This window comes from Apium graveolens, chromosome 5 (genome assembly GCF_009905375.1).
Source record: "Apium graveolens cultivar Ventura chromosome 5, ASM990537v1, whole genome shotgun sequence".
In the NCBI taxonomy this organism is placed as follows: domain Eukaryota; kingdom Viridiplantae; phylum Streptophyta; class Magnoliopsida; order Apiales; family Apiaceae; genus Apium; species Apium graveolens.
Window position 1 is genome coordinate 246,089,145 of NC_133651.1, and position 22,690 is coordinate 246,111,834.

Sequence of the window (22,690 nt, forward strand, 5' to 3'; positions counted from 1 at the left end):
AAGGATGATAAAGAAAATTTATAGAGAAGATATGGGTAACATGAGGAATAGAAGTAAGGTGGAATTTTTTTAGGAAATATTGGCAAATGGAGATAGGGAATGCATCCCAGGAGAACGATCAAGTATTGAGGCCTAAAAGAAGATATCTAGTTACCAGACATAAAGATAAAATGGGGAGGCAACACGTAGATAAATGTTAGACCTACCCAAGAGCTAAGGCGGGACGTCAAAGACTAGATGGATACATTTTTCAAGGAAACATCATAGTGAAGTCACCTGATAACCAAAGTTGTCTAATAAGTGGAATGGCCGTTGCTTGAAGAAAGGGTGATACGTCATCAGATCCAGAAATTGATTGAAAATGATCTATATTATTTGATTTGAGAACTGGCAGGAGTATTCATAATGCGAGGGATTAGGTCAAACCAGGATAGTATATACCACTCCTAGATGAACGGGCAATAAGTAAGGAAGAACTAAAAGATAGGAATCTGGCTACGATAATGCAAGGGATTCAAGCTACTCCGAGAATATGATACGAGACATGAATGTCAAGGAAGACTTTCTGATAGTGTGGCACAAAGGAGGAATAAGAGAACTCCTTAAAACCAAAAATGATAATAAGAATAAGAATATGCCGGTGATGCCTCCAGATTAGTATACTTTCTTCTAAGTAGTAAGAGAATTTCGCTCGGCAAATCTACTCGATTGTGATTCAAGGAAATTAAGGTATGATGTTACGGCTGTGCGCTAATCGTATCCAATCGAGATTTTCTCGTTAATTTTACTCTACTGTAATTTTGAGAACGTCAGAAATTGAATACGCCCTGGTTTCAGTATATCATTCGCAGATGAACGAGGGGATTAAGAGAACGATTAAAGAGCCTCGAATGCGATTGAAAGCGATTACAAACTAGGTTAATTGAACAGAGAAACATGGGGGAATGAGATTCAGCAACCAGTAACTATTGAAAACATTAGTGAGCACGAATTTCTAGAATTAGAAAGAAAAGAAAATTAATAGACGTCATGTTGGTCCTTTTAGAAACAATAAAATAGAGAAGATAATTATAAGTGAGTTGGCTTCACCGCCACATGTATAGCTGGTTCATAGGGTGTTTATATGTGTATATTCAGGAAAAGTAATTAAGCTCCATTATATATAAAATGGAGACTTGAGTTGAGTTATAGGAGCAACTAATAGAATATGATGTCAGTGAGAGGTTGTTGAGTAATGAGTAATACTACGAGTAAAAGTTTATGAAAAGTGGTAAGGTTGAGAGATCAACCTGAGAAAAATGGAAGTGAGATACTGGAATATATCATTATTTGATCCTTATTGCGATTCTGAGGACATAATCCTTTTAAGGGGGAAGGATAAAATATCCGGGACATAGCGTGTAATTATTTTTATTGATAAATGATTATTATGTGATTATTATGTGATTTTGGTGAATTATCTGACGCTTGGTGTTGTTATGTGAATGTTCATATGTGGTAAAGTCTAAGTATGTTAATTTTATTATGTCCAGAATAAAATATAGATAATTAAGGTATTTTTCTGGTAATTTTTGGAGTGTTAAATGATTTTATATTGATTTATGAATTTATTAATTATTTTCTGAATAATTACAAAATCATTTTCTAAAGTCGGGAATCGTCCAACCTTAACCGTTTTTACGTTTTTACAACCCGAAACTCTTCCGAAAGCTCCTTCCTAATCTAATCTGGTAATTCAAGACATTTTCCAAGTTTTGACTTTTTCGATCCGGATTACGGTTTGACCTGTGCGCGGCCCGACGCAATATTTTTGTTAGTCCCTTAACAATATAGCAAGAATTATAGAAGGGAGGTTGAATGGAATTCTTGAACCTTTTTCTTAAAATAAAAATGTTCAAACTCGAATACAAATATAAGTGTTTTGATTAGTACAATGCGGAATAGAAATTTAAGTGAATCAAAACATAAGTAATTAAAGAAACAAGAGTCTTTAAAAACTTTCCGATGGATTTAAACAATTCCACCAGAAATATATATTATATCGAGAGAACTCTGTGTGTAAGAATGCTTACAGCTGCTTACAAATTTGAACTACTAAGAATACAGAGAAATGCTGATGATTCTGCTTACAAATGTTTCTCACTTTTTGTATCTTAGATCTTAGTTTCTATTTGCTACTCTTGGTTTATATATTACCAAGATTACAAAGTCAAAAGATAGAATCATTATAAAAACTATCGGGTCTAATGTTTTGTTACTTTGTTCTCTATTACCCGGTTAATAGGCTTCCTCATTCCATTTGCATACATCCCGACGCATGTGACCCGTTGTCACTGTCAACTGATGTTTGAATTCTTTATCCGTTGAATACATGATTATCCGTCGACTTTATGATCATCCGTTGATGGCTTCATTGATCATCCGTCGATTGCTAAATTAAACATCCGTTGATAGTCATTTGATCATCCGTCGATGGATTTGTTAATCATCCGTCGATAGCTATTTTGGCACTTGACTTCATTTCACTTATGCAGAATTACATTACATCATTTATGTACAATTAATCAACCTATTCTGCATATCTAGTTAAAGTCCACATGACTTATATGCTACTACATAATCTATACAAAGGTGTATGCAGGAATGAGTTACAGACTTATTATTACATAAGCTACTCACTCGATGGATAATAAGTCATCATCCATCGGGACTATAATGAGTTATCCGTCGGGACTATAATTCTTATCCGTCGAGTGCTACATTATTTCAATAAGTAAAATCTACTTAGGTGTTTTGTTTATGTCATCATCAAGTACACAACATATGCACAACAATCTCCCCCAATTTATGTCTACTGGAATTATAGCCATAAATTAAGAGATACTTGATGATAACAAAACACCCTAAACATACAGCTTTAAAGAAAAGTAGATAATACTGAAAGTGCTTCAAATAGTCAAGATGTACAAAGTTTGGCTCACAGTCATTTCAAGATGCTCCTCTAGCCTGAGCAGATTTCTCTAGTTCCTTGAAGGTCTGGATCTTCTTCCAAGCTTCCTGTTATTTTTATCAATCTGATTCTGGAGCTGCCTGTGGAATTTAAGTTCATCAGATTCTGAGAGATCTAGCTTTTCTTGCATTTCCAAGAGAGTCTCATTGCTGGAGATGCTCAGTTGGTCTTCTAATCTGAAGAATCTTCTCACTCCTTTGTCATCTGTGAACTCCATCAGCCAGTAGGGCCTTAGATGCACTCTTCTCCCTGTATATGGGATGATAAGAGTCTTTGGGAGTGCATCTTTAGCTCTAACACTCCTTAGTTCTTCAATCTTCTTCAATACTAGTCTTCTTGCAGTGATATTGAACCCAAAGTTCTTCTTGAAGGATGAATAAACTTTAATCAACACATCTTGGCTTTCTTTAAGAATCCTGTGAAGTGGCCACTGAATCTCCTTTCCTCCTTTGTACTTGAACACTAACCTTTCAGGTAGGTTTCTGTATGCATCAATTCCCCTTACTTCATCTAGTTCATCCAGATAGAGGTTTAGATCAGAAAATTCTTTGATATCACACAAGTACAAGTAGTCTCCCTTGTTGACTTTGGGCTGAGCTTTGACTACAGATTTGGATTTGAGAGGAGACAGCTTCACTTTCTTGACTGCCCTTGACTTTGTCCTTTTTGGCTTGCTAAGGATTGGTAGACTGAAGTCAGGAATTGGTGTGTTATCCCATTCTATTGGCTCATCCTTGGGCACAATAGGTTCACCATGAATATTCCTGTAGGGATCCACCACCCTTATATCTTCAAATACCACAGAGGGCTTCGATGCTTGAGTTGTAGCTGGTGTGGGTTCCTTAGGAAATTGATCTCCCAATTCCTTGTCAACAATATCCAGTTTTCTTTTTGTTCTTTTAGCCAATTCTTTCTTCCTTGGAGATTTCTTCTGTTCTTCAACTTGCTCCCTTGATTCAGTAGCTTCAGATGGTTGAGAGGGAATTTGTTGGGATGAACTCACAGCCTGTAGCTTGGCTAAGATAGCAATCTGCTCTTTCTTTTGTTTAGCCTTCTTTGCATCTAGAGCAGCTTGCCTCTTTTCCTACTTCAATCTGGCTCTTTCTTCTCTCTTTGCTTGAGCAAATTGAGGATGTCTAGCTACCACACAAATCTCCTTTCCATTTCTGAATATCTTAGCAATCCTCTTTTTAGAAGCTGAATCAGTTGGATCTTTGTAGAAAACAATTGATCTTGACAGAAGCTTCTTCTCATCAGGCTTGGGTGTCTCATACACAGTATCCAAGGGGTTCTTCAAGGATGATTTTGAATAGTTTTCCCTTGGTTTAAGAATCATTTCATCCTTTGGAGACTTGATGCAGGAAGATTGTCCTCTTTCCAGATAGTTCATGCTCATCTCACTCACACTTATTTTCTTGACTTGAGAGGGATGGATGGCTGACTTAACTGGTTCCTTGACAAGTTGGAACTTCTTCTGTATCTCCTCATCAATCTTCTCCCAGTTGATCAAACTCAACTTTCCTTTCTCAGCAACTTTCAAGTTTGCTGCTGCTGCTTGAATCAGATCTATACCATCTGCAACTGGTGGCTTTGAGATAGTAATTGAAGGTACAATTACTTTACTGATTTGTATTTGAAGTTTCTCCCCCTCACTTGGTCCTTTCTCCCCTTACTTGGTTCTTTCTCCCCCTTTTTGTTATCATCAAGTTGAGGAGTCAGGCCTTGTGCTTTAGCCAGTTGCATTAGAAGATTTGTCTGAGACTGTTGATTTTGAAGAATGATGGCCACAGAATTTTCAATAACTTGAACTCTATCTTCCAACTTGGCCAGCTTCTTTTCAGAATCTGATTCTCTTCTCAGTCTCAGTAATAGATCCTGCATGGTACCATATGGCATGACTGAATCCAGCTTCTCAGAGTTGTAGTTCTTCAAGTCAGCTATATCCTTTTTGAGTTCATCTACACTCAGATTCTGTCTTAATTGCTATAGCTTCATTAGATGTAGAGAATCTAGACGAGCTTGAAGAATAGCCTTGGTACCAGCATTTGAGCACTTCTGAATGGCCTGTTGGATAGACATGATTTGTTTGACCAAGGATACATTAAATTGTCCTGGTGTGGACTCCTTTGTCAAGGCCCATTCAGGTAAATCTGGAATAGAACTTGGGCCTTCATCTCCCCCTAAGTTCATGTTCCCATCAAATGAAATAGAGTCATCATCATTAGAATTTACTCCAAATTCCTCAGATGGCTCACCAGCTGTAGAAGGCATTAAATTGACAGCAGCTTTATCCCTTTGTAGAGATTCTGAAGTATGCACCAGATTCAAAGTCTTTTCTGCCTCCTCACTGCCCTGAGCAGCCAACAATTGATAGGCTGACACAGGATGAGTAAAAGTGTCAGCATCCAAGGAAATGTTATCAATTACAGCTTTGTAATGTTGCTGAAATTGTCTTTCCTTTTCAGCATCATCCACAATCATTAACTCATGAGCAATGGCTGGATCCACCCTTATACCCTCTGTACCTGCTTTTCTCTCATGTTCTCTCTTTTGTCGCATCAGGGTCTCACCCTGGCTCCCCACCCTCACACCCTCACCTTCACCTACTAAGGTGGGACTCCTCTCACTCCCTTTTGCCAATCCTGAATAAATGGATTGCTGATTTTCACTCATTTCCTCTCCTTTTACCCGGGAGCAACCCAGCCTCTCACTCAAGACACTCTCCTCTCTCAGTCCTAAGAGTGACTGTACAACCACTAAATCTTCTGCACTTGAAATAATTGAGGTTTGAAGATGTGCAGAGATACTCGACGGATGAGTGATATCCATCGAGTGAGTGGTAATGCTATCTGACGGATAACTGCTGTTAGGCTTATCCGTCGGGATACAATCACTGCTCGACGAATGAGCAATATCCGTCGAGAGAGTAGAAATGAATGAGTTGGGAAGAGTACTATTGTTGACTCTGTGCTGATTGAAGATATTTGAGGCACAGATGTCACAATAATATCTGAAAGAATTGGCAAGTGAGCCAACAAATCATCTAAAAGATGATGCTCACTTGCACTGAGTTTTGGCTTCCCCAACAGAGTTAAAGAAGGGGAATCAGGAATTGAAGTGTTTATCATATCCACTTCCAGAGAGTTTGTTGGTGAGTATGGTGTATGAGATGCTTCTATAACTAGAGATTTTGGTTGTGACTCCACATTTATTGGAGCCACATCAAACTGAATTTGAGAGAGTGCAGAGACTGTGTCTTTAGAACCAGTTTGCACTGTGTGTGCCCTATGCATCCCCAGAGGTTTTATATTTCTTCTTTCTTGTATAAGTTTGGGGTGAGCTTGTGTCCCTAACCCTTTTGGCCTGTGCTCTTGGCTGAGAGCTTTGTTCAATAACTACATCCTTTTGGGAGGATGCAGCTAGAAGTGAGCTTTTATCCTTTTTAAGCACCGCAGTTTGTTGGGAAACTGCAGTGTGGCTAGGCTGGGATTCACTCAACTCTCCAAACTGCAGTGTGGCTAGGCTGAGATTCACTCAACTCTCCAACCTTATTCTTGGGGTTTCTTTGATGTTCACCCCTTCCCTCACCTGACTTTCCCTCCTTCACACTCCCCTCTTTTGCTTTTGTGGATTTTTCAACTGGCATCTTTTGAGAGATACCAGAGGGGGTTTTCTTTGATTTAGATTTGGAAACAGTAGTGGGTTTGGAGGCTTTGGTAGGCAACTGTTTAGTCATTGGCATAGTTGCCATAGCTACTCCTGAATTCAAAGAAATAGTGGAGGTTGGAATAGTTGTAGGGATGGATGAACTTACCTCACTTACCTGAGGTCCCTGCATTACAGGAAAGTAGAACATTGGCACATCCTTGTGATGGTTGGCCCTGTTCAGATCTGCAATAATCCTCCTCTCTTGAACCCAACAATCCAGTTTGTTGTTAGGGTTCTCAAGAGCTAGTTCTTCACAGAGGTGGTTAGCCAATAACATAAAAAATATGGCATAGTAAACATTCTTCCCTCTTTTATTTAACTCTCCTAATTTATAACCTAACTCAAACAAGATAAGGTCACTGAAGTTATAAAATTTATCTGTAACTAGCATGTATAGCATGTTAAGCATGGAAATGTCCACTGAATCAAAATTACTGATTTTTCCAGAGAAAACTTTTGTAACTACATCACACATGAAACTCCACTCCTTCCTAAGACCCATTCTCCTAATATCACTCAGTTTAGAAGTAGGAAGTGCATAATGCATGGAATTAAGCATATTGATAATATCAGTGTCATTGTGTGGTGAAGTCACATTATTATCAGGATGAAACATGTTTTTATCACATCACTATTGATACAGAATTCAGTACCTTTGATGGTTAGAGTGATGATCTTATCTGTAGAGTTGTGGGCAGCAGTGGTCCACATCTCTTCAACAATTTCACAGAAGATTGTGGGTGATTCCAGCATGGCGTAATTTAGCTTGCAGTTCTTCACAAAGTCCATCATCTTGTGATAGTCCTCTGATTGCTAAATACCCTTATTGACCAATGCAGTGAAATTGTTCTTCTTATAAATAAACCCAGTTTGAGACATAATCTTTACTACAGGTGCCATTGTTAGAGAATGAAAGCTTGAAGAGAAGGAGAATAATTGCTTGAGAGAGAATGAAATAAGAGCAGTTGAATTTGAGAATGATAAAAGAAAACAATTGCAATGAAATAAGCGTTTATACTATCTCAAAAATAACTGATAAAAATAATAAAGTAAAGTAAATTAACCAATAGAAAATTGCCTAAAATAGCCGTTTAAAAATAAACTGTAAAACCCATTATCCGTCGTGTAATGCTTACAAACTGTAAGTATACTCGATGGATAATGTATAGGGAATTAACGGCTGAGATTAAGACAATTCGACGGATGAGGATAAACTGTTATCCGTCGAGTTTTAAAAGATTCCAGAAAAGTAATTGATTTTAATTAGCAAATAGTATTTCGACGGATGACTAAACTCGATGGATAAGGGTCATCTGTCGAGATGTAAGTTTTGACTTAGCCAAAATTTCATCCAAGACTGAAAAATCAACTAAATTTATGGCTACATTCCAACTTGCAAAATAACTCAGATAATTTTAAGAGTAATTAAGCATACCTAACTCACTTACCAACCTTGAAAAGGTAGATTCATCCAGTGGCTTGGTAAAGATATCTGCAAGTTGCTTCTCACTTGGAACAAAATGTAGTTCCACAGTACCATTCATTACATGTTCCCTTATGAAATGGTACTTGATATCTATGTGCTTTGTCCTTGAATGCTGCACTGGATTTTTAGTGATGACAATTGCACTTGTGTTATCACAGAAAATAGGAATTCTCTCAACTTGCAGACCATAGTCTAGCAATTGATTTTTCATCCATAAAATCTGTGCATAGCAATTGCCAGCAGTAATATATTCAGCTTCAGCTGTAGAAGTAGAAACTGAATTTTGCTTTTTACTGAACCAGGACACAAGCTTGTCTCCTAGAAATTGACAGGTTCTTGTTGTGCTCTTTCTATCAATTCTACAGCCTGCATAATCTGCATCTGAATAACCAGTTAGATCAAAACCAGAATCTCTAGGGTACCAAATGCCAAGGTTTGGTGTTTCCTTGAGATATCTGAAAATTCTCTTAATAGCTATCAAGTGAGATTCTCTAGGATCAGCCTGAAATCTAGCACATAAACATGTAGCAAACATTATATCTGGCCTATTAGCTGTTAAGTACAGAAGTGATCCAACCATGCCTCTATAACTTGAAATATCCATAGACTTTTCAGTAGTGTTTAATTCAAGCTTAGTTGCAGTAGCCATGGGAGTTTTTGCAGATGTGCAATCCATTAGATCAAACTTCTTTAAAAGATCAAAAAAATATTTAGTTTGACTAATGAATATTCCATCACTAACTTGCTTAACTTGTAAACCAAGAAAGTAAGTTAGTTCTCCCATTATACTCATTTCATACTTACTTTGCATCAATTTGGCAAACTTTTTACAAAGTTTCTCATCTGTAGAGCCAAAAATAATATCATATACATAAATTTGAACAAGTATACTAGAGCCATTAACATTTCTGAAAAATAAAGTTTTATCTACAGTACCTCTTGTGAAGTGATTTTCCAAAAGGAACTTTGATAGAGTATCATACCAAGCTCTAGGTGCTTGCTTCAGTCCATAAAGTGCTTTCAGAAGATAATAGACATATTCTGGAAAATTTGGATCTTCAAAACCAGGAGGTTGACTGACATATACTTCTTCCTCCAAATCTCCATTCAGAAAGGCACTTTTGACATCCATTTGATAGACCTTGAAATTGGCATGGGCTGCATAGGCTAAGAAGATTCTGATGGCTTCAAGTCTTGCAACAGGAGCAAATGTTTCATCAAAATCAATTCCTTCTTGCTAACAATAGCCCTTAGCAACCAATCTAGCTTTGTTCCTGACTACTATGCCATTTTCATCCATCTTGTTTCTGAATACCCACTTGGTGTCTATTGGATTCTTTCCTTTAGGCTTGGGTACCAGCTTCCAAATATTATTCCTTTCAAATTGGTTTAGCTCCTCCTGCATAGCTAAAATCCAATCAGGATCCAACAAAGCTTCTTCTACCTTCTTTGGTTCTTCCTTTGACAGAAAGTTGCTGTATAGACATTCTTCCTGAGTTGCTCTTCTTGTTTGAACTCTAGAAGAAACATCACCAATGATAAGCTCAAAGGGGTGATCTTTTGTCCATTTCCTTTGTTGAGGTAGATTAGCTCTAGATGAAGAAACGTCATTGTTGTCTTGATGTGTGATTGAGTTTTGATTACTAGAAACTCCCCTTGAGTTTGTGGATCTTTGATTTGAGAAAGGGGAATTTTCTATAGGTGATCTATCTTGACCACCTGCTTCTTTTGATGACCCGACGGATGGTAAATTTTGAGTACCGACGGATGAGGCAGGTTGTCTTCCGACGGATAACGCAGATTGCCTTCCGACGAATGAAGCATTATGCAACACAACGGATGTTGAGTTTTGTGCTTCATTGGTAGTAGATTTGTCTGCATTATCCTTAGACACTGTTTCTTGATCACTTTCATCATCACTGTCATCACTAACCATCTCCATATTATCGAATTTGAGGCTCTCATGATAATCTCCATCTTTCAGTCCTTTAATCTTTTTATCATCAAACACAACATGTATAGATTCTTGTAGACTCTATATGCTTTACCAACAGCATATCCAACAAAAATTCCTTCATCTGCTTTAGCATCAAACTTCCCATTTTGATCAGTTTGATTTCTCAGGATATAGCATTTGCAGCCAAAGACATGAAGAAAGTTTAGAGTTGGCTTCTTGTTCTTGAACAATTGATAGGGAGTCATGCATCTTGCTTGATTAACCAGAGAGATGTTCTGAGTGTAGCATGCAGTATTTACAGCTTCAGCCCAGGAATATGTTGGAAGTTTAGATTCTTCAAGCATTGTCCTTGCAGCTTCAATAAGTGATCTGTTCTTTCTTTCCACTACTCCATTATGTTGTGGAGTCCTTGCTGCTGAAAGCTCATGCAGAATCCCATTTTCTTCACAAAATGCTCTCATGACATAATTTTTGAACTCAGTTCCATTGTCACTCCTGATTCTTCTAACTTTGAAATCAGGATGATTGTTGACTTGCCTTATGTGATTGATGATGATTTCACTAGCCTCATCTTTAGATTTTAGGAAATATGTCCAAGAGAACTTTGAGAAATCATCCACAATTACTAGGCAAAATCTTTTCCTTGAGATGGACAATACATTGACTGGTCCAAATAGATCCAAGTGAAGCAGTTGCAAAGGTTCTTCAATTGTTGAATCAAGTTTCTTCCTGAATGATGCTTTAATCTGCTTCCCTTTTTGGCAGGCATCACACAATCCATCCTTTGAAAACTCCACTAGAGAAATGCCTCTTACCAGTTCTTTCTTTACCAGCTCATTCATGGTCTTGAAGTTTAAATGAGATAGCTTCTTGTGCCATAGCCAACTTTCATCTTGACTTGCTTTACTGAGAAGACAAGTTACAGATCCTTCATTAGATGAGTTGAACTCTGTGAGCAGGGTAGAATCACCAGTCATGTGTCTTGAACAACCACTATCCAGGTACCAAAGATTCCTTTTATTTCCCTGCACACATCAAAATCAAATCAAGTTGATTTTGGTACCCAAGTTTCCTTGGGTCCTGCCTTGTTAGCTTTCTTTTTCTGTTTCTTAGGTCTTGTCTCATTTGACTTAGGAATTTCAGATTCATCCTTAGTTATTTGGGTTGGACCTTTGAAACCATTCATTGCAACATAATTATCATGCATATTATGACTAACAGGAAATGGCATGCTTGGTGTAAACATGTTATTCCAGTAAGGCATGCTAAATGGCATTTGTGGCATACTATATGCAGAATAATAAGGATTAGGTGCAAATGGCATAATAGCAAACTGTGCATTCATGTTCTGTGTAGGCATAACATTAACAGGAATGGGAGGCATAGCATTCATGTTAGGAAATTGAGACTGAACAGACATGGGAGTAGACATGGCAGATTTGCAATTAACAGATAAATGATTTACACTACCACACTTGACACAGATTTTTCTAGGAGCATATTTATCAGATGTGTAGTTATTGTATTTGTTAATCCCCACTTTACCATTCCTATTGTTTTTCCTTTTAGTCTCTGTTTTTACCTCAATTTTCTCAAGTCTGTCACTTAACTGTTTGACAGTCATGTGACCAACATTAGCCTTTTTCCCTTTCTTAACTTTACTTGACTCTCCTGAAACAAAGTTCTTGGAAACAGACCCATACTTTTCATTCAGCTTACTTAGTTTGGCTTTGCTAATGGGCTTGCTCACAACCGACGGATGAGGATTTTCATCATTCGACGGATAACACTTTTTGTTATCCGACGGATAGTCCTCATCATCTGTCGAGTCTACATCTGTTAGCAGACCATCTACCAAATTAGGTTCTAGTTTCTCTTTGTTCTTTTTCCAGGCTTCATCACAAAAGGACTCGATTCCTTGAACTTTGGTGATTTAAGCATGGATATCCCTGGATGTTTTCCAAGCTTTAATCACCTCTTGTTCACGCTCGAGCTGCTTCTTTAAAATTTCTTCCTTTTTCAAGGACTCAGTTAATTCCTCCTTAGCAATCTTACACTCAATTCTTAATTTCTCAAAATCAATAAACTGAGACTCAAGCACATTATTCCTCTCACTCAAAAACAGATTGTTTTCTTTGATTTTAGCATTTTCTTTAGTAAGAGACTTAAGTGTAACACGCAAGTGATATAACTCTATAGACATGTCATTTATGGCATCATTACACTCAGCTTTAGATAAATGTGCAAGGTTTGTGGTAATTACCTGATAGCTTGAGGAACTTGTCTCTGTCTCATTAGACTTGGCCATTAGGGCTAGATTGACATAGCTGACATCTTCATCTTCATCCAGACCATCTGCTGCCCAGTCATTTTCTTGTGTAATGAAAGCCCTTTCCTTTTGTTTGAGTAAATCAAAGTATTTTTGCTTATAATCCACAGACTCAAACTTTTTCTTCCTGGAATCTGACTTTCTACACTCATTTGCAAAATGCCCTGCCAAGCCACATTTGAAACACTTGAATTTTGACTTATCCACCATGTTTCTATTTGGCTTGGCTGCTCCAAATTTCTTCTTGAACTTGAGCTTGGAAAATCTCCTGGATAGAAATGCTAGGTGCTCATCAATGTCCTCCATGTCATCTTGGCTCAATGAATCTTCACTTTCTACTGCAAGCCCCTTGCCCTTGTTCTCACAGACCTTTGAAGTTGATTCAACAGCTTCCATCTTCACTCCCTTCTCCTTTTCCAACTCAGCAACTAGTGCAATGGATCCTCCTTTCTTCTTTCCTCTCTCCATCCTTTCATCCTGCTCTATTTCAAGCTCATAGGTCTTCAGGATGCCATACAGTCTCTCCAGAGTAAACTCCTTATAATCTTGTGAGTTTCTTAATGAGACTGTCATTGGTTTCCATTCCTTTGGAAGAGGTCTAAGGAATTTCAGATTAAAGTCTTTAGTCTGATAGACCCTTCCATGCAATTTGAGAGCATTTAGTAGTTTTTAAAACCTACTAAAAATGTCAGTGAGTGACTCACTTTCCTCATTGTGAAAATGCTCATATTGCTGAATCAAGAGCTGCATCTTATTTTCTGTAACTTGCTCAGTGCCATCACAGATTATCTGTATAGTATCCCAGACTTCCTTGGCAGTTTTGCAGTTGATAATGTTGTCAAACATGTCTGCATCAACTCCATTAAATAGAATATCCATGGCCTTTTTATCCTTCCTGACTTGTTCAATGTCAGGATCAGACCATTCATGCCTTGGCTTGGGAACTGATGGCTCGTTTCCTGTTGTAGCTCTCATTGGAACATGAGGGCCTCTTTCTATGCAGTCCACATAGGCCTCATCTTGAGAAAGCATATGAAGATGCATCTTTACCTTCCAATGATGGTAATTATCTTTATCTAGAAAAGGAATCTTGACTCTAACATCCTTCTTGTTCATCTTGCTGAATTGTTTTGATCTTTAAACTCTTTATAAATTAAGAGCTTGCTCTGATACCAATTGTTAATCCCTTAACAATATAGCAAGAATTACAGAAGGGGGGTTGAATGGAATTCTTGAACCTTTTTCTTAAAATAAAAATGTTCAAACTCGAATACAAATATAAGTGTTTTGATTAGTACAATGCAGAATAGAAATTTAAGTGTATCAAAACATAAGTAATTAAAGAAACAAGAGTCTTTAAAAACTTTCCTGTGGATTTAAACAATTCTACCAGAGATATATATTATATCGAGAGAACTCTGTGTGCAAGAATGCTCACAGCTGCTTACAAATTTGAACTACTAAGAATACAGAGAAATGCTGATGATTCTGCTTACAAATGTTTCTCACTTTTTGTATCTTAGATCTTAGTTTCTATTTGCTACTTCTTGGTTTATATATTACCAAGATTACAAAGTCAAAAGATAGAATCATTATAAAAACTATCGGGTCTAATGTTTTGTTACTTTGTTCTCTATTACCCGGTTAATAGGCTTCCTCATTCCATTTGCATACATCCCGACGCATGTGACCCGTTGTCACTGTCAACTGATGTTTGAATTCTTTATCCGTTGAATACATGATTATCCGTCGACTTTATGATCATCCGTTGATGGCTTCATTGATCATCCGTCGATTGCTAAATTAAACATCCGTTGATAGTCATTTGATCATCCGTCGATGGCTTTGTTAATCATCCGTCGATAGCTATTTTGGCACTTGACTTCATTTCACTTATGCAGAATTACATGACATCATTTATGTACAATTAATCAACCTATTATGCATATCTAGTTAAAGTCAACATGACTTATATGCTATTACAGAATCTATACAAAGGTGTATGCAGAAATGAGCTACAGACTTATTATTACATAAGCTACTCACTCGATGGATAATAAGTCATCATCCGTCAGGACTATAATGAGTTATCCGTCGGGACTATAATTCTTATCCGTCGAGTGCTACATTATTTCACTAAGTAAAATCTACATAGGTGTTTTGTTTATGTCATCATCAAGTACACAACATATGCACAACAATTTTCGATATGCTAACCCTTTTCGATAACATTATCTTTGTACAATCTTTTATAAACGCCCGGTTTTGATAATTATCCGAAATAGGATAACGTTTATCCAAAATAGGATAGTGCTTATCCAAAACAGGATAGTGCTTATCCAAAACAGGATAGTGTTCATCCAAAAAGGATAATATTTATCCAAAAAAAATGTATTTATCGATCCAACACGATACAGAACGTACTAATATTTTGTAAATATAAATAGCCCTTTCTTATTTCATTTTCACGCGCAAAAATCATAATCAGACAGTACAAACCCTGAAAATCAGAGAAAACTTTATTAAAACACCATATTCTTGAAAATCAATCACACAAACGAAGGCGTTATTGAACTCCGATTCGGGCGTGCAATATATCAAAACGAAGCTCTCGAAATCTTCTTTCTGAATCAACCATTAGTTTTTTTTCCAAAAATCAAGGTATTTTTCTAATTTATTTATTTTAATTCGAATTAATTATGGATTAAATTATGAATTTTTGTTCTTGATGTTTTTGATATGATTTGATGGCATAATTGTGTAGATCTTTTCTTCCCGGTCAATTTGGTATATTATATGTCAAAAATTGAGTTCAATAACATGTAGAAAAGTTGATTTGATCTTTGAGTTTGAATGTTCTTCGTGTTCTTGAATAATTTCACCGGAAAACTCATACCTTTGGCCGAATTTTCGATTCGTAAAACCTGGGAACCTAAGACTTACACCATTAAACAGATCGTGTGAAAATGAATTGATAGGTAGGATCCATTTTAGCAGGGGAAGCCGGAATCGATCACCGGATTCTGGGGAAGCTTCGCCGGCGGTGAAGTTTGACCATAATTTCCGGCCGATTCGCTGCTTTCCTGGCGATTTTGATTTCATAATTCAGCTTCTGGAGGAGTAATTATCTATCCCTGTTATTTTGGCTGGATTCTGGGTTAGATCTAAAGGTGGCCGGAAAACTTGGTGGCCGCCGTTAATGGCGGCCGGCCACCGAAGCCGGCGAACGGGGAAGGTGACGGTGGAATTACCGTCTAACCCCTGTGGTTTAGTGGATTTTACAGATTAGTCCCTGGCTTTTCCAGAATATTCAAAAATGATATTCCTGTTTTAGTTATTTACAAAAATGATATTTTCTTTTTATAATTATTTAGAGAAATTGTTTTTATTTATTTAAAAATCCAAAAATCAATATTTTCAATTCTGAAAATTATTTTTATTCTAATATAAATCTTAATTATTTATTTAATTAATTTTAGTTGATAATTAATTATTTAATTAGTCAATTAATTTAAATATTAATTGATTAATTAATTTAATTAGTTATTAATTAATTTTAATTGATTATTTAATTTGATATAATTATTTAAAATTGGTTTAAAAATTCTGAAAAATAGTTTCGAGCTTTAAAATATTATTTTAAATTATTTTCAAGGCTCGATAATTATTATAAAATTATTTAAAAGCCAAATTGGGGTGTTCGAACCCTATTATTTAATTATAAAATGATCCGGAGTCCAATTTTAATTCCGAAAAATGTTCAAAAATTTGTATAAAATACCTGAAAAATCATTTTGACCCCCGAATCTTCTTTGAAAAATTATTTCTATTGAATATCTTGCATGCTATGTGCTACGTGTTATCTGATTAATGTGTTATATGCCTATGTGGTTATTGTTTGACCATTTTGGTCATAACTTTCAATTCGTAAATCAGATTTTGGTAAAATGAAGGGTAGATAAAAGCTTATGACGTCTATGTGACGATTAGAATAATATGAGATTGAGTATTGATAGATGGTTCTGATTCTTAGCAGAGTAAGCGAGGCATAGACAAAGAAAGTCAGTGATCCGTAGGTATAATTAAAGCATAGAAAGAGAAGGCAAGTGATTGATGAATAAAGCAAGGCATAGAAAAAGAAGGAAAGTGAATGATGAGTAGAACTGTTAGATGAGTACAAGTAAAGTTGGAAATCATCTATGATAAGGCAAGTCCTTCTGAATCTTTCTTCGAGATATATTGCGAATATTTCTGAACTTTCTTATAACATGTTGTTATTATACAAAATAAATCTTGTTTATATTGCAAGCACTTTAAACTATTTAACTTTGAACCCTGATTCTTGTTGATCTTGAGCCATAAGCCTTATTCTTCAGAAACCATTGATTGTTGAATTCTCAGATACGAGCCAAACATATACGATACTACTCCACAAATACATACACCCCATAAACCAAGTATTTCAACAGAATTTCTTGAGTACACAAAAACTTATACACCCTGGAATACCCTAACACATCAAAGGTCAATACCCTGTATTATCTTTGAACCATTGTTCTTCGGATACTTGATTTTTCATCAGGCTTAAAGCCGTTCTTCATATTTACACCTTGACATATCCTGGTGATACCTGTGAAATGTTTCATGTTCTGAGATAAATACTTTATCAATGTTGATTATGATTCTGTTTTATTGAATTGCAATGGTATTTCTATGGAATTGTTTTAGAATTGGATGGTTTTATAAATGTGGACCAGATTCGTGGTCAGACCAGATTCGTGGTCATATTAGGCCAATGCGTGCCTTGGATCCAGTATATAGAGCAAAGTCGGGAGCCTTTCTCGGGGTTAGTGTGTGACTGATCAGCAGCCTAACCTTGATTTTTTTTAAAAATGAAAAGGATATCCAATTCTATTCATTGCTTATCCAGAAACTTGATTCTTATGAATCATTTCAACTGATCATTGATGAACCCCAGTTATTGTTATTATGACTTGCTGAGCTAGTTAGCTCACTCTTGCAAATCTGTCATGTTATTTTACAGTTGAAAAAAAATGGTTGATAACGAGGATTCCCAGTCCAGTGTGCGAGCTAGGATTCCAGGATAAGACGGACCGAGTTAGCAGGAGTTTTATAATGTAGATGAGATATGTAAGATTATAAGAATGATGTCATTATCAGTTGTAAGCGGAACTAGTTAGGATTTGGTACGATGTAATAAAAGTTAAAGTTGTGGCTTGTTTTCATACTTTAACCTGTTGCGATCCATGATTATGGTAAGTAGGGTCTTTGCATATATTACTTTCATAAGCAGGTATCTATATATATTGAGTGTGTGTGTGTGTATATTGTGAACCCCAAACTTCTGACCCAGGTTTGGAGGGCGTCACAATTCATATATGAATATGCAGGTTATATGGTTTATACGAAGACTCAGAAAGAAGACTTGAAGACGGGACATTTAAAGGTTAAAGCGTTCTACAGAAACTAAGTCAAAGTGATCACTACCCTATGGTAGGAGTCACTAAGACCATTCCATTTCTTAGTAAGAGCAAGAATATTGAAATACAGCTCAGTATCTAAGTAAAGGAATTGGTCTTGACCCAGCATGAGAATCTGGGAGGAAACTAGAGCAAAATCAAAGTCAAAAGTGCATGTTTCTACCTCTTGATCACAACTTAGGTTTTTACGATGTTAAAAATGTTATAAGGCATTTAGTTGTGATAAGAGGCCTTGACAGTGCACTGGAGATCGCAAGTTAACCTTACAAGGGAGCATCGATCGTAACTTAGAGTTTTCTAGGTGTTTTAGACGCAACTTAGAATAATTTCTAAGTTATGGAATGTTACTAGAGCACTAGAGGTCGCCACTTAGCTTCCAAAAAGGGGCCAGGGTCGCTACTCACTAAGGAAACTCCTCTAGGAGCTTGTAATCACAAGTAAGACTTCTAAGGACACCTCTAGTCGCTACCTAGAAGAGACAAGGCAACCAAGTGCAACTCTTTCCTATTCTATGCGCAAGTTAGTTCTCCTAGTGATGCAAGGGTTCACAAGTTAGCAATTTGCTAAGGAAAACTTCACCTTGTTCCTAGTAGTCACCAGTTAGAGCTTGGAACTTCATGTATGCGCAAGGAAAAGGAAATAAACTCCCCTGGACACAAGTCATCTCTCAACCATACTTTATTGAAACTATCAAGTGATTTATATGATAATTAATTATCCATGTAATTCTAATGTGATATAAAGTCTACATAATAGAAGCAGAAGAAAATCAATCAACATTTTTATTGTTCTGTTCATCATCTCTCTCACGAGAGCTGGTGAAAAGAGAAACAAAGAGATACAGAGAAGCTCTAGCATATTGTATATCCGTTAAACTTCTCATCGGAGAAACGTTATAATACCGATTTAACTCTTGTATATTTATAATGGTATTATAATCGTTATCCGGTAATTAGATCCTTAGACAAACAAAAAGCTAGATCATTGTATCATATTTAATTTGTATATCTTTGTAGAAGCAAGAATATTATTTTTCTTGGATTCTAGCCGGTTTATTTATTTACAGGATTGTTGCAACACCCTCGAGGAATTATATATGAATATATACTTCCACGAATATCTTGTGTTCGTTACTTTATTGTCCTAAACACTATTCACCTCAGGAACACAGAACCACTAACCAAACACTAAATTAATTATCCGCAAAAGATTCGAAAGAATTTTTTAATTTAGTGAGTATCCACTACCCCATAAAATGCCTATTTTAACATAGAAAAAACGTTGCAGTAGCAGGTCAATATATTGCGCTTGCCCCATGAAAAGGATAAGCTAACTTTTTTTTATGATAGTTTTTCAATATTGCCTTAGGTGTCTAAGGTAACCTATTACGTCTCTGAGGCAACATATTTTTTTTTATATTACTCTAGCATGCAATAGCAACAAAAAGAGAGATCTATAGTAACTTCATATTTATGTTACCTTACAGGTTTTTTTAAACAAGTGGGGCCCACAGTGCTACATGGCAGAATTGGCCAATATGAGGACTCCATGGCATTATTGGGCCCACTTTATTTGGAAACACAACAAAACCTATTACAATAAAAATCTTGACATATTTTATCTATCTGTTGCAACATTTTGACAAGTTACTACAATATTTTACAATAAAAAATTGAAATAGCTCATGCATATAAATTTTAGAAGCCAAAAATAACTTGTTCAACACCATTCCAATACACATCGAATAAAACCAACATCCCAATTTTCTAGTCCAATACATAATTCTACACATACAAATAATAGAATTTACCAACAAGCATGTCTACATCGTGCTCATGATGTTTCAATAGTAGATAAAGACACGAGTGCCATATTAGAAGCTAGTTCCTGTTTAACAGGATTGAAGTCAGCGAAGGCTCGATATTACTTGTCTGCTGAAGGAAAGAATAAGCAACCACTGAAGCTCCAATTGTAATAGATAGACCTAGGCCACCCCATAGCCACTTTTGCAGGGTCTTTTTCTTTTTGCGCTGCTTTCGTGCTACCTCTGAAAATGATCATACTCAACTTTGAAACTGTAAATAAAACACACTTGCGTGTTCAATGGTATGAAAATAGTAACCCACCGGTGAGGTTAAGTTTTTATGATGAATTCTCATCATCAGATTGACCTGTAATTAAAACACACTAACATAACATGTTAATAGTAAAAACAAAAATTAAAATATTATCACAACAACATACCTCAGTTTGGAATTCTCTGGAGCCTTGAGTTGATAATGACGAGAGAATCTTTACATCAACTTGAATGTCATCTACTTACCCATGGTACACTTTGCCGAAACTACCTTCTCCAAGCACCCTACGAAAATTTCTAGTGATCTCCACGACCTGGGAATATGTGAACTGTCTGCCATTTCTCTCTACACTACTTAAATTTACTTGTGTTTGCTTAGCTGGTTTCTTAAACACTATATATGGAACAAATAGGAAAGCTCAACATATGCTGAATATTATGTTAATAATTTATTGTACATTTATTTTTGTACCTCGCATTAATCTCTTTATCATCATCCATATGCCAAATAATATCGCACCAACAACAGTAGGAGTTGAATTATTATTTTTTTCTATATATATTTGTTGTTTCCATCAAGTGAATCAAAACTGTAACATTAAATGACTTAGAAGCTGAATCATACATGGTGTTCGTATTGATAATATATATGGTCGTATATAAAGAATTCTTTTATACTCTATGTAGTTAGAGGAATGAAAACTTAAAAACCTAGTAAATTACTAACCTCAGTAATAGTGTCCCTTTCTCTTTTTTCTCTAGGAGTTGAGGTGGAACTGGCCCAGTAAAATTTTTTCCTTTTAAGTTCCTGTGTATACAATAAGAAGATCATGATAACATCAATTATTTTATAATACAATCATCATTACTAATATAAAGCTTGTCTCAAGATATAAACTTACAGGACACTTAGAAAAACAAAAAAGACCGGAATTTTCCCACTTGGGCTATTGTTAGATAAATCCCTGTTGAAGGAACCCAAAAAAAAATGAACCTAACAAATATTTGGAGCAACTAGCTAGATTGTACAAGAGAAATGTTGGTTATGTACACTTATAAAGTCTCTAATTGTGTGAGATTGACTATAGAAGGGACTATTTTTCCAGTCAATTCACTCGTATACAAGTTCCTGAAATTAAATGATATGCATGAGCGTGTTTGTGTGAAGATGAGAACTTAAGACTTAATACTCTTTTCCATTACGTAAATAAAGCACTTACAATGAAATTATCCTGGCAGAGAATCAGAACTATGATAGCTGCTTTTGACACCATCTCAAACCCAGCCTTCTGGTTGACACGGATCTCCTTGCCAGTCACCTATTACTTTATCTGTGGACTTTATATTAGGGATGACAACAACTATGATACATATAAATGTAAATTACTTATGAATCCAAGGGTAACTTTAATATTGACTAAATTGCACACATATACAATAGAAAGTGACTGAAATTTTCCGAAAGACATACCATCTGTCTCATTTGTTCCTGGGTTTGAAAATTCCTTAGCTGTATAAATCTCATAGGCATTGATAATCCGCACAATGTTTTTATGTTCTTTTAAGAAAACTGAACATAACCCACAAAAGTATATTTTAACAACACACACATATATAAATATAAATATATATATATACAATCAATCTCGCCATAAATTCCAATATGGTCAAATTCCAATTTTCAGTAAGAACATCGATAAAAAAAAGCCATAATTATACAATCAACAAGATATATGTACAGATGAATACGCATAATTAGTAACTTAAGTCGCTAATTAAGTTTCTATGTGTGCAAAATAAGTAGAAGACAAAGTAAAAAGAAAGAAACAACGGTGCAAGCAATCAACATCTACAAGATATATCAACATCTAAATAAGTCCTAAAACTCCCAAAATACCTAAAATCAAATACCTAAAATCGAAGGTCTGAAGCTCCAAATTCATCGACGGAGACCTGAAATCAAAGATATAGAACCTAATTAGTTGAAGTGCGAAGAAGCACTAATTTAAACACCAAATCCAAGAAACCCCAATTTGAAGCTTTCAAATTTGACCAGGCCGACTAAATATGTGTAATTAGTCATCAACGGATCGACCGGATATATATGTTGTAATGCCCTCCAAATCCGGGTCTACATCTGGGGTTACTTACTTAACACCAAATTAATACAAACTTGTATGATAATTATACAAACATATATCTAACCCCTTTCTATTCTATCCACGATCTTTTCAGGTTGAGGTATAAAAACAAGAACAACATACTAACTTCATTACAACTCAAATATAAAATATCGCAGAACTCTCTTTATTACAAACCATTGTCTAAATAAGTTTTACCTAATTTTTTTTATTTCACACACACACCACATCTATCTACACTACACATGTTTAGGTGGCTCAAAACTCTCTTCCTGGATTGAGATTAGCACTCTTGGTATTAGAGGATCACGCTGCTTGACACGTTTCTTTACCACGAGAGTCCGAATAGGTTTCATTTTCTTTGTTAACTGAAAACAAACAAGGTGAATAACAACAAAGGGGGTGAGCCAAAATTTGCTCAACAAGTCCCCAATCTATAAACAATGTTATGAAAAAGCTAAATGAACCAGTAATCTGATTG

At 35.9% G+C, this 22,690-nt stretch overlaps 1 long non-coding RNA gene across 6 annotated transcripts; it reads right to left on the bottom strand.

Annotated features, from left to right (window-relative positions):
- Positions 1 to 19,663: 19,663 nt before the first annotated feature.
- Positions 19,664 to 22,409, bottom strand: LOC141725028 (uncharacterized). Of its 6 annotated transcripts, none has more exons than XR_012576981.1 (6): positions 21,980 to 22,400; positions 21,540 to 21,638; positions 21,289 to 21,399; positions 21,120 to 21,197; positions 20,971 to 21,033; positions 19,664 to 20,876 (listed from the first exon to the last, which is right to left on the bottom strand). It is a non-coding gene; the product is annotated as an uncharacterized LOC141725028 (long non-coding RNA). The 6 variants fall into 6 exon arrangements; XR_012576982.1 differs by lacking the exon at positions 21,120 to 21,197 and having other exon boundaries at positions 19,664 to 20,353; positions 20,796 to 20,876; positions 21,980 to 22,389; XR_012576984.1 differs by lacking the exon at positions 21,120 to 21,197 and having other exon boundaries at positions 21,966 to 22,409.
- Positions 22,410 to 22,690: the final 281 nt, after the last annotated feature.